Genomic DNA, 12,863 nt, shown 5'->3' on the forward strand with positions numbered 1-12,863 from the left:
AATTCTCAGGATGAAAATTAATGGAATAAAACCTCTAGCCAGGCTGCCCAATGGTGGACCAGGGAAAGCTTTTGCTGCATGGCCAGGATTGGCCAGGAAGTGTTGGGGCAGTCACACGGCAAGCCAAGGGGGGAAGCACGGGCTGTCTGCAAATGATTGGGCTGGGAGTGGGGGTCCTTGCTAATGCTCACAGCTTGGTCCCCTTAGCCCGGACCAGGAAGGGAAATGGGGCTGAGCAGGAAGCTGGACAAGGCTGGGTTTGCAGAGCCCTGATACAGGAGGAGGCCCCTTGGTGCCCTGGTCAGCCTCCAGGGCTGAAGGGGATGTTGGATTTGGAGAGGTGCAGAGGTGACGTGGAGCTGTGCGCTGCCCTTGAGCTTCAGACCTGGGGCAAAGCTGGGATGGAACTTGGGCTCACTTTTGAGCATTTCCCTGAAAACCTTGTCCTCGGGTGACTTGGCAAAGCTCAGGCACTGTGACTGCGAAGGGGGGCCCCGCATGGACTTGACTCCTTTCTCCCGTGGGTCCTGAGGATAGGTGCAGGCCCTAGTGATGATTACACCAACCATCCCTGCTGCTCCGAGGGGGTGGTGTTGGCTCGAGCTGAGAGCCATGGATGAGTCTGGCCCTTCGGGTGGGTCAGAGCCCATTTGTGCCAGGGAGCAGGTCTGGCTCGTGGCAGCATTCCACCCAGCCATTCTCTGCAGGTCTCTCCTGTTGGGACGCATTTTCACAAATGCTGCCTGAGTACCGTCTGCCATCATCCAGCCAGTGTGCACTCAAGGGAGTGACCCATTCAGCCAGGTCCACAATCCACTCTCAGGTGATCTCACCTGGCTGCCCTTTGGCTTAGGCTAGTAAATACTCAATCCGTGTTAATGATCAGTAACAGCCTAGGAGATTGATACTATATCATCTCCATCTTACTGGAAAAGAAGCTGAGGCTCAGAGAGGTGAAGTGACTTCCCCAAGGACACACAGCCAGGAGCTGGTGGACTGAAACTGGACAGTGTGACTCACGTCAGAGCCAGTGCTCTGAGGTGCAGCATTATGCTGCCTTCTTGGATAGGTGAAGCAGCCTTCCTTCGAGGACTCTCAAGCCTTCCCCTGCAGCATTTCAGGACTTCTCACGTCAGTCTTTGCAGGTGGGGAGGGTCAGACATTCTCAGCTTCACTTTGCCAGTGAGGAAACTGCTGGTGGCTGGTAGGGCTAACACTTACTTGATGCCCTTTTATGGAACGCGCCAGGATGATGGGTGTGTTTGGTTGAACTCGTGAAAGTCCTTGGATGCCAGTAGTGTATCATGGGGCCTCTTGCCTGGAGTTCCCTTGGTCTTGGGGAGCTGGTGGTTCTGTGTCTACAACCCAAAGAGACATTAGTGGTTCCCTAGGCTCATGGCTTTCTTTATGGGGCTTCTCTTTGCTGGGGACTGCCCTTGCTGATGGACCACCCAGAGTTTTGGCTGGCAGGGTCTCATGGGTTAGTGCATGCAGCCCTGGACAGAGCGGGCAGTGGGCTGCTTGGGGCTCGGTCGGCCAAACTGGACCGTTTCCTTGGATTGTTGTGTTATATTTATTCCCACTAATCTACTTCTCTTGCCTGTTTATACAATGAAAAGATGTAATAAAATGTATTTAAGGCTACAGCAAACGAAGAACATTTTGGAAAGAAGTATAAAAGGAACACTGTCTTGGAATACCTAGCTAATCTGAGTTGCTCTCTCGGCTCTGAGGTCCTGCCTTTGAAAACTCCGTTTCTCCTCCCATTCCCTGTAAAAGCGAGAGTGAGACTTCTCAACACTAAGCAAACGCTGGTGTACTGCCTCTGGCGTGGGGTTTGCACACGTGCGGATTGAGAGCAGGAAGCTCTTCCCAGTTGGAGGATGCTGGCATTGTAGCTCTTCCATCTAAGGATCCCTGTGGAAAAGCGGGCTGATTTCACCACTTACGTGCCAGGACCCCGGATGCCGAGGCAGGGGAATGCTGCAATCTAAACATTTACATTCTGAAAAATGGGAAATCATCCACTTAGATATAAATTAGCCAGGGCTTGACGGGTTTATTACATCCTGGAATGCTTTCATGAGGCTTTCAGAGGGGTCCATGTTGCAGGCCCGGGTCTCCAGTTGGGCTTGCCTGTGGCATGCTCCTAGGGGGACCCCGCTGGAATACACAGGCTGGGCTGACTTGTCCTTAAATTCCCATGGGCCCTGATTCATATGCGACGTGGGAACAGGGAAACACAGTGCTGCACCCTGGACAGTGAACCGCCCTGAGCCGCAGCCTCTCTGAAAGGTGACGGGGCGAGGTTAGTCAGGGAAAAGGAGAGGGAGGAGCCAGATGTGGAGGCCCAATTAGCGGCTCTGGATGATAGGGAGGCAGGAGAAATGTGCTGAAATGTGTACATTTCATAACGTATGTGATATGACTCTCGAGCAGGAAGAGGGCAAGGAAGGAAGCAAGAAATGTGCAGGAAGGAAGGACTGCGTGTCCTTAGGAGCTTTCAGACAAGTCTTGGACCGCAAGTCCCGGAGGCTGGGCTGGGTGTGAACTCTCAGCCGATGGTGGCTGGCTTAGCTCCCGGCTCACCGAGAGGGGTCTGAACAACCCTGAGGGCAAAATCCAGGGAAAGCTGTGTCCCATGCTCAGCAAGTTGGAGGATCTTAGGGAGAAGGTGGGAAAAACACACAAACATAAGCACACACACACATAATTGTAATAAGTTATATGAGATATATTTCCCCCTTTTCTTCTGTAATTATATACACTTACATATCTGTGAAGGTATCTTAGATATATGTAGAACAGATGCTGAATAAATGATTTTGGAGGAGTTGGATGTTAATCGTGAGTGATCGATGACATCAGCTATCTTTTTCTCATTCAGGGGAAGAAGCCTGCTTTGTATAGGGATTTTAATTGGGGGGATCTTATCCCAAGCAGTGGTTCTCAAACTAGCTTGTGTCAGAATCACCTGCATAGCTTGATACAAGAGATTTCTGGGTCCCACCGACCTTTAGAGTTTGATTCATTAGGTCTGGGGTGGGTCCTAGAAATTGGCATTTTTAACAAGTGCCCCTGTGCTGCTGCTGCTGTTAACTGGGGGACCACACTTTGAGGAGCACTGGTCTAGAGAGAGAAGGGTATGGGCTTTGGTGGGAGATGATGGATTCTTTATAGGACTTCCTCGGGTCTGAGAACTTAACATGTATGCCTTTTGATGGAATGAAAGAAGACTCGTGGGTATCCATGGAACTATTTCCTTGTTTTTAGAAAGAGGCCAGAACCTCCTATATTTTGGGTGGTGCCAGCTTGCTGCCACACAGAGCAGCGACTGGCTTTGTGGGTTTACAGATTCTTTCAGCAGGGATTCACCAGTGTCCACTCTACGCCCAGCCCTGTGTGTGACCTGTCATCAGTATCAGGAAAGACTCGGGCAGGATGTTGCCAGCACAGTTCAATCTAACAAATGCCAGGGGTAGAACACTTCCTTGTGCCCAGCTGGGCTGCCCTGTTGGGAGCTGGAGGAGAGATGATGTAGTAATTGCCGTGGGGACGCTGATCATCCTCTATGCCCTCCCCATGCCCTTGGCTCCATTTTGGTCCCCAGTAACAGCTCTGGACCCCTCTGGGAAGCCAAGTGTTTTCCTTAAAGGCTGTGGGTCACTTTGACATCCAGGTGTGTCTCTATCCTCTTGGGCTTCCCAGCAGACACCCAGACCTGAATGTCTTGGCACCTGGACCTCAGCCCTGTCACCCCCACCCCTCCAGCCAAGCCCCACTGTGTTCTGACCTCTTCTCTTGAGAACACACCAGGTGTCATTGTGTCTGTTTTGCATCCACTTGCGACCATTTTCACTGAAGAGTAAACCCAAAGCTGGACTGAGGGAACCCATGAATAGTTCTTCCTCCTTACAAATAGGCCAACTCCAAAGCTTGAATGAGGACAAGGAAGGGGCCTACTGGCAGTATAGCTGAAGGGGTACCAGAAGGTGAGTCAGGCCACCTGGGCTCCTATCGTGACTTCGGGACGGCCCCTTCTTCTCCCTGGTCTCAGTTTCCTCCTCTATCAGATGAGGTGTGATAATGCCTGTCCTGCCACCTCTCCTCTCATAGTGATATCGCCACTTTCTCCAAACATGTGCAAATTATTGAGCGTATCAGGGGTGATAGGCCGACCTGTAAAACTGTCCTGAGGGGAGCAGGTGACCCTCTTGAGGTTTGGGGGGGGCGGTGCGGAAGCCTCACCGGCGAGGGGCGAAGGTTAGCTTGGAAGTACAGCATGGGTTTGAGAGACAAACTGAGCACCTAGATTCACATCCCCCTCGGCAATTTACTAACCCTAGGGAGTAGGCCCTGCCTCTTAGGCTGTTTGAGCTTCAGTCTCACCTGGAAAAAAGGAGATAAATAAGAGTGTGTAGCTTCCTGGGTGATGTTATGCTCTGTACTAAGGTCCAGTGAATGGTGATGACCATGACAGGGCTTATTGGGGTGGCTTCAGTGTCAGCCACAGGAGTGAGGGAACATCTTTGGATTTCCTGTACCCCCAAATCATGCCATGCTTGCTACTTACAACTGGCTGGACTGTGGTTATGGGGTAAAGGCAAGTAAAAGTTCAAGGAATGTTTATGAATGAGACTATGAAGAGGGGAGTTTGGCTCTTCTGGTGCCTGGGTAATTTTTTAATTTGACTTTTATTTTTATCAAAGGAATACATATTCATAACCAAGCAGTAATAAGCTTATAATGAAAAGCAGCCCACTGCCCCCTACCTCTGGTTTCTGCTTTCTAGAAGTAACTGTTTTTAATTCTTTTGGTTGTTTCTTTTGGTAGTTACCATATTTCTAGATAATGCGCTTATGTTACCTTTTTCTTGATTTTTTTTTTTAGTTATTATTTTTGATTTTCAATTATGGAAGATGGGGGTTAAGATTTCCTATATCAGTTCTCCTCTGATCAAATAGATGCACATTAACTTCCCTTTCCCCAGTCTTTATGAAACATGGCAGCACCCAGGTTATGATGGTGTTAATACCCACCGTGGTGTAAACATCCATGTAATGTACTGTGATCACTTTTCTCCTGATAGACTTTCTGTTTTCCTTGAAATTAGGTACATAGTAACCAACATGCTTTTTCATTTGCTTGGTTTTCTATTACCATTTATCCTCCAATTCTCTGATTAAACTCTAAGTATTTTCTGAATATGTTCAAATGCATCAGTTAATCTGTGTTTTGTTTTTTTCCTTCAGTCTGGATAGTGGCTCTGTAGGCACCACTGCTAATCTGAGTTCACCCTTTACCCTCATGCAGGGCCTCCTGCTGGATCGCTTGTCTCCTGAGTTCCATGCCTTTCTCTTTCTCCATTTACTCTCTCACTTTCAAGGAGCATACCTTCCAGTATCTTCCTGAGAAAGGGCACATGGGAGGCAAAAACTTGGAGGCTTTGCATGTCTGAAAGTATCTTTGTTTGACTTTTATAGTTGATGAGTAGTTTGGCTGAATATAAAATTCTAGGTTGAAATTGCTTTTCCTTAGAGACTTGGAGGTAGTGTTGCATTGTCTTCTAGCTTCCCATTTCTCCTGAGAAGTCACGTGCTATTCTGTGTCCCCATCCTTAGAAGGTGACCGTTTCTCACCACTCCTTCCTTCTCCTCCCCTTCCCTCCACCCAGAAGCTTTGAGACTCATCCCTTTATCACCAGGGTCCAGAAATGTCGCATTTCCATCACTTCATATGAATTTTTAAAAATACATTGTTTTGGGCGCTTGCTGGATACTTTTAAATCTAGAAACTTTAGCTGTAGGGATTTGCCTTATATGATCTATTTGATAAAAATTTCCACCCTCCATTCATTTTCTCCTTTCTGGAATTTTTTTTTTTTTTAAATGTTGAATCTCCTGAACTGATCCACTGATTAACCTTTTCTCCTAATTTCCATTTTTTAATTGTTTTACATTCTAGAGCAGTAGTTCTCAAATCTTTTGGCCTCAGATTCCTTTTTTAGTCTCAGGATCTATTTACAGTTGTAAAGATCATTGAGAATCACAAAGACCTTTTATTTATGTAGATTATACCTATTGATATTCACCATATTAGAACTTAAAACAGAAATTAAAAAAATATTAATTCATATAAATAAACCATTTACATGTTAACATAAATAGCATAATTTATGAAAATATAAATACATTTTTCAAAGCAAAAAATTTAGTGAAAAGAGTGACATTATTTCATATTTTTGCTATTCTTTCAACTATATGGCTTAATAGCAATAACTATATTCTCACCTGTTTCTTCATTGGATCTGTTGTGATATGTTTTTTGATTGAAGTATATGAAGAAAGTATATGAGGAAAGTCTGGTTTCATTCAGATGTGTACTGGAAAAGAGAAGAGTATTTCTAATTGCCCTTTCGGATAAATGCGAATATATTCTTTGATATTACAACAAAACTCTACCATGGTGAGTTCTCAAAGGTTAGTGTCAGTGTGGAATCTGAAACCTTATTAGTAAACTTCTTGTTCTCTGTTACATTAAAATCCATTGGTCTATCTCGTACGTGGAGTGGATTTTCCCTATGCCTGATTTTGTAACCTTATTCATTGATCATTTGGCAAATACTGGTGCACTGAATTATAGATTTTTGAAATGTTGACACATTGCTTTATACAATATCAAACATTTCGATTTGTAAATGTCACTGATCACAACAGAAAAGTATGCTCTCAAGCTTATGGTATTAGATGAGCTTCCTAAAATTCTAATTTTGCTTGAAAGCTCAAATTTTATTGTTAGTAACAAAGATTACCAGTTGTTTTCCTTGAATTGAAAGACTTACTTTGTTAATTTTTGAGAAAATATTTCTTGACATTAAGTTTTTACTTTGAGTGTGTGGCAGTGAAGAATAGTGACTACTAGTACAGTTTGCTGCCACCCCCTTGATTTCTGTTAAGGCCCCAGGAGTTTTACCCACAATTGCTCTTGTACCATCAAACGTCAACTCAGTGGAAAAGGTGACTAATGGCTGAGTATTATTATAAAAATAATTTTGGTTTCATGGGCCCCTTGAAAGGGCTGCAGGAACCCTTAGGTATCTGAGGACCACACTTTGAGAGCTGCTGCTCTAAACTGTATGTTTTCAACTTTATCTTACAAACATCTACTGGATTTTTTACTCTTGTTTTCCTTTTTTAAATTTCTTAGAGCTCTTGCTTTGTACGTCTTTACAGCTTTCAATTTTTACTTTATATGTGCTTTATGTCCTCTTCTTTCACTGAGGGTATTGTATTTTTCTCTGGAGTTTTCCTTTGCTGTTTATATTGTATTTTTTCTCTGGGTTACTTTTGTTTCCTTTTGGTTGTCCTGTCTTTTTGGTGGATGCTGGTGATTCTTGGCTCATATTTAAGATGAGGCACGAACATGCTGGTTGGAAGTCCTCTGGGCATGGAGACCCTCAAATAGTGGTATCTTTGGGAGTTTTTTTCATGGGCTGGTTAGTTTCAAGGGGGAATTTTCCAGCCTGATACATGTAACTCTTGGAGCCAAAAGGAGAAAGGGCACTGGGGGATTTTGCTATTTAGTACATTAATTTTCATAGAATCCCCATTTTCAGAATGGCACCTCACCACTTTCCTCAGTTTTGCTTTGTGTCCCTGGATTCAGAGGATAGACCTACTGTGTTCTGAAAGTTTGGAAGAGAAATGTTTACGTGGATGATGAGGATCGAGGAGGGCATATCTGTTTGCCGCTTTTAAAGACTTTAACCAGTCTGTTTGCTTTCAGAGGCACCTATCGCCTCTAAGTCGCTTGCATTTCTGAGGTTCTGTCTGCAGCAGCTTGCTTCTGAAGGCTGGCCCGGATTGCCTTAGCTTAGCAGACTGTGGAATGCTGCAGCCTTTGTCCGCATCACTCATCCATTTATTTGCTGGCTTCCAAAATAGCATTGACATCGCTCTTCTGTTGTTTCCTTTTCTTTTCTCTTGGTCCTCTTGGACTGATGCAATAAAAAAAATACTTTGCTTTGTGTTAGGCAGTGTGTGGGACACTATATAATGGTCCTATTTATCTCCTCCTCCTGGTACTCATGTCTTATTCCATCCCCCCAGCCTTGAGTGTGGTCGGGACCTGTGACTTCCTTCTAACTAACAGAATGTGGCAAAGGTGATGGGATGTCATGTCCGTATCTTACACAAGATTGTAACATCAGTCTTGCTTGAAGGCTCTCTCCCTAGCTGGCTTTGATGAAGCGATGTGGGAAGCCCACACGGCAGGGAGCTGAGGGCAGTCTCCAGCCAACAACCAGCTAGGAACTGAGGGTGGTCTCTGGCTGCAAGCCAGCAAGAAACCCCTAGTCCAGCAGGCTGCAAGGAACTGAATTATGCCAGCAACCGCATAAGACTGGAAGAGCTCAGTCCTTCCCCATTTGAGACTTGAGATGAAATTGCAGTCCCGGTGGACACCTTTTTTGTAGCTTTGTGATGTTGTTATGCCCACAGTAACTAATGCAGGCAGTCTTTGAGCTGCTATGTTGAACTGGAAGTTTAGCTCCTGTGCTTTGGCCTCATGGTCTGGTAGCCGTGAGGAGCTGAGTATTCAGCCTCTGGCGGCTGGAGCTCCAGGTCAGGATGCCGTTGCCTAAAGGCTCCATGTACATTTCCTACTAGTGGTTCCAGAAGACTGGACAAGAAGAGGGTCTCATAGATTCAGGGGGGTCTCCTTCCTCCTCATGTGGACCCATTCTTCCTGCATTGTGGGGTTGCTGAGGCCTTTGCACCCAACTCATGGACTATGTCAAGCTTGGAAGGGGTCTGCAGCCCAGCTGTCTATGATCTTCTGGGTCCATGGTTGTGGAATGCTTTGCAAAATTTAACTTGAAACACTGGAATTTAAATTCCACCGGTGGATAATAAGCCCTGTGAAATCCAGGATGGGCTATTTTTGTGAATGTTGTAGAGTGGGGCTGAGGACAGCAACGTGAGCTGTGGCAGGAACTTAGCCAGGAGCCTGAGCCTGGCTGCTCATCTTTGCTTGGTCCTCGCCAGCTGGGTCACCTTGTACAGGTGACTTAACCTTTCTGCCCTCGGCTTCTTCACCATTAAGTCACTGACTCCTTTACCCAGCATTTAATGAGCGCTGATTGTGTGCCAGCCTCTGTGCTGGCTGCTGGGTCTCCAGAGAACGTGATGTGGTTCTTGTTCTCAAGGAGCTTCATTTGAGGTGGGATAGAGGGGCCCCCGAACAGACAAATCCAGGACAGCAGAGCTTGCAAACGGACGCATTTGCTTGGTTCATCCAGTGTTTTAAATTGTTGGCATTAGTTGCTGATATTTGAAAATTGAGGGCTTTTACCTAAAAATTTGGATTTCAGACTTCTCTAGAGAAACAGGAATATGTGGCAGTAGTTACCAGGAGCTTTGCTTTTTGAATGAGCAAGGACCCCTGTCTCTGTTTAGAGAGAAAGAGAGAGGGCTGGGAGGACTGTCTTTTCAGAAAAATAAGAGAGAGCGCAGGTAGGACCTGTCTTCTCCTGTTGAGGTACAGCCTGGGGACTCCTGAGTTTGTGACCCCTGCCGCTCAGGAGGCAAATGCTGAATGGGGCCATGGGATCCAGAGGATGAAGGGCATGCTATATATATCCAGGGTCCTAGGAGCCCCCTCTACTTCTTAGGGTTGTTATAAAGAGCGGAGGGGCTGGCCGACACCTGTGGAAGCCTCTTAGTCCTTTGTAGCAGACAGGTCATTCATGCATCAGTGTTGAGGGCAAGCCATTCTATTGGTGAGTTGCTTTGTACCACAATCTCCATCCTGTGCATGGCTCCTGGAGTGCAGGAATTATGTCTGAACATGACCAGAATATGGTTATGGAAATGGCTGTGGGGTCCATGTGGCATGAATCTCCTCGCTCAAACCTCCTGGCCAAACACCAGGTCCCTCCAGGACCTGGAATCCTCCTCCTCCTCCTCCACTGCCACGCTGCCGCCATCTTGTAGCCCCAGGGACCTCATCGTCCTGGGGGGGCCTTGGGGACTACCTCTTCGTGGAGGGTCCTGTCAAAGGAGACTCTTAGGAATGGCATCCTGGTGGGCTTGAGCTGACTGAGTGCCCGCACCCTAGACCCGCCTGAGGCAGCTCTGGGGAGGGCCGGGGAGTCTGGCCACTTATCTCACACCATTGGGCTTACGGCAGTGCCGCTCGAAGACAAAGGCTCGAAGGGGATTAGGGGTAATTACCTGGCCAGCTCTTTATTCCCAAGGTTTAATGGACCCAGCCACTGTAATTGTACCTGCTGGTGTCAGGCTGCTCCCTCCCATCCAAAGGCCAGGCCTTGGGCTGGGGTGTGGATACCAGAGGGCAGGCCCTGCTGCTTGCCCACCTGCCCACCTAGTGCTGGGTGGTAATTGGAGTGTCCAGTGGCTATAGGTAAACTCAGTGCAGTGTGGCAGCCTGGCAGCTCATCATGGAGAAAGCGGGGAGCCCGTTGTGTGCTAGGACCTTCTGATGGGGGCCGTGAGGGCCTCCCTACCTTATCAGGACCTGAGCAGCCCCAGAAATGTCTATCCTTCTTGTGGAGGTTCTCTGTGGCCTGTGGGTGCTGCGAGCGTCTCCAGAAAGTCTGGACATTACGGAAGACAGGGCAGTTGAGGATCTTAGTCTTGTAAGGTAGGACCTGCCTTAGGGATGAGGGAGGGATGGGGCTTTGGCTCTGGGTGGCTTTTTATGAATGGGGGAGCACAAGCCTTTGCACCCTGGGTGCTCTAGGGGATGGGGGCGCTCAGAGAGTCCTGGCTGTGGCTGAGGGCACAGGGAGGAGGGCCCTCGGATTCTAGCTGATAGAGCTCCCACCAAAGCCACAGGGGAACCACTCTCCTGTCCAGGGAATCCCTGCACGGTCCCTCTCCCCCTAGGGAGCCTTTGCAAGGAGAGTTCAGCAGAGGGCATTTGAAAATTCAAACTATGCATCCTTTTAATCTTTTCAGGGAGCCAGTAAGGTGATATTGATGGCAATGTTTTTATTTCTTAGAATTATTTTTCCAGTCATTCACGTGAACTCAGAGCGTCATATCGGTTTTCCACCTTAAGTAAGAGGATTAAAAGCATTGCATAACGCAGGACCCGAGTTAAGTGCTAAGGTCCCAGCGCCTTGTCACATCGTGTAATTGGGAGTAATTGCCAGTGTGGGGTTGGAGAAAGGTACTCATTTGGGCGGTGGTGGGGGTGGGGCTGGGGGCCTGGTTTGAACCGTTGTTACTAGGAGGCAGAGCAGGCTTAGCCGGGGGGCTCCTTCATGCGGACAGGAGGGGTGTGTCCTGAGCATCTTTACCTGGGCATCATCTGAGGGGGAACGTGGGCTTGCTTTGAAGGTGCTGCAGGTGTTGAGGGAGATGGGGGCAAAGCTGACTCTCTGGGGACAGCAAGGCTCGGCGTCACAGACCTCTTGGCCCCTTCTACTCCCTGGCTGCCGCTGCTTCACTTTCGGGGCGGGGGGTCCGACCACGCCCCTCAGTCCCCCTGAGCTTCCTGCTGCGACAGCTTTGGTCAGGTGAGACTGAAGTTCTCTGCTGGGCAGGCTGGAGAGTAGTTGGTGTAGGAGGGCTCACCTTCCATGGGGTGTAGCTCTTCCAACCAGCACTCCTTGATTTCAAACCAAACCACGCTCCGGATCTTGTGCGTTCCAGCTGCCACTGCACAAACGCCCTTCAGACCACACTCGCACTCATCAGTGGGGACCCGGGGTACAGGGAGGGAGACCCTCATCCCCGCAGGAGGTGAAGGGTCACGTGGCACTGGAGGCATCTTGGGAACACTGTGTTGTGGCCACTGGGCAAGCTGCTCCCACGTCTTCTTCCTGCTCAATCACTGGCCACAGACGTTGCCTGCTTTCCTGGGTTTGGATGCCTCCTTCCTGGGGTGGGTGGTTTGAGGTGGGAAAGCAAGAAGGAACTTGGCTCTTCTTCAAGAGGTCGTGGCTGAGTGGTTTGTGGAGGCTCGCTGGGGGAATAGGAAGAGCAGGAGAGAGAAGGGGGATGGGGCCCAGTTGGGAACAGTGGAAAGTCTCCCAGCATTTTGTTCTCAGTGCTCCCGGATTCTCTGTGCTCCCAGCAGTGGGCTGAGAAGGGAGAGGCGGTCTGGACTCCCTCTCCCTAGACTCCTCTCAGCCCTTCCTTGTCTTCATGGTCATCCCTATCCCCAGGAAGGGAGAAGAGATTCGGCCCCATCACAGCCATGGTGCTGTGTCTACCCAGGCTCATTGTCAGTTGAGGGTCCTGTAGGGAGGCAGAAACAGCTGTCCAGGCGGATGGCCAGAAAGCAGAGACTGAGGACGTTGTCCACCTGCTGCGCTTCACTGCCCCAGCTCACCTGGTGCTAAGCCCCGTGTGGCCCCCTGCTCCCAGATCAGCTGCTGCGGGAGGCTGTCTGTAGCCCCGCCGCACACATTGGCCCAGTGGATGTTGCACTCGAGGCCGCATGCTCCTCCCCAGGGCGTCAGAGAGTGGCCCCTGCTCCTCAGGAGCTTGCTGGTCAGTGGGGAGAGGGCACACATACCTGAGCCCCTTCCTGAGGCGGAGCGGGCTGGGGCCTGCAGGACAGCTCCAGCCCACTGCAAACACTTCCTTTACAGATGGGGCCCCTGCAGCACAGAGGACAGGTGGAGAGCCACAGGCCACACAGTCACTGAGTCAGAGCCTGGCTCACGGCTCCCAGGTGGAGGCCCCAGGATGGACGCTGTGAGGGTGTGGCTGACCAGACACCAAAGACCTCTCAGGGATCATGCATCTGGCTCCATTGCTGAGGACAGGCTAAAATGGAGTGTGTGGGGGAGGGAGAGGGGGAGGGAGGGGCAGGGGAGAGAGAGAGTCCGG

At 48.9% G+C, this 12,863-nt stretch overlaps 1 protein-coding gene across 1 annotated transcript in view; it reads left to right on the plus strand.

The window, feature by feature from the left end:
* The first annotated feature begins 270 nt into the window (after positions 1-270).
* Positions 271-12,863, plus strand: part of LOC309623968 (uncharacterized protein) — a 243,418-nt gene continuing 230,825 nt past the window's right edge. The window contains exon 1 of the transcript XR_014241724.1: positions 271-10,662. The gene's annotated coding sequence lies outside the window, so the exon portion shown is untranslated. The remainder of the gene's footprint in view (positions 10,663-12,863) is intronic.

This window comes from Balaenoptera borealis, assembly GCF_965194805.1.
Source record: "Balaenoptera borealis genome assembly, chromosome: 2".
Classification (NCBI taxonomy): Eukaryota; Metazoa; Chordata; class Mammalia; order Artiodactyla; family Balaenopteridae; genus Balaenoptera; species Balaenoptera borealis.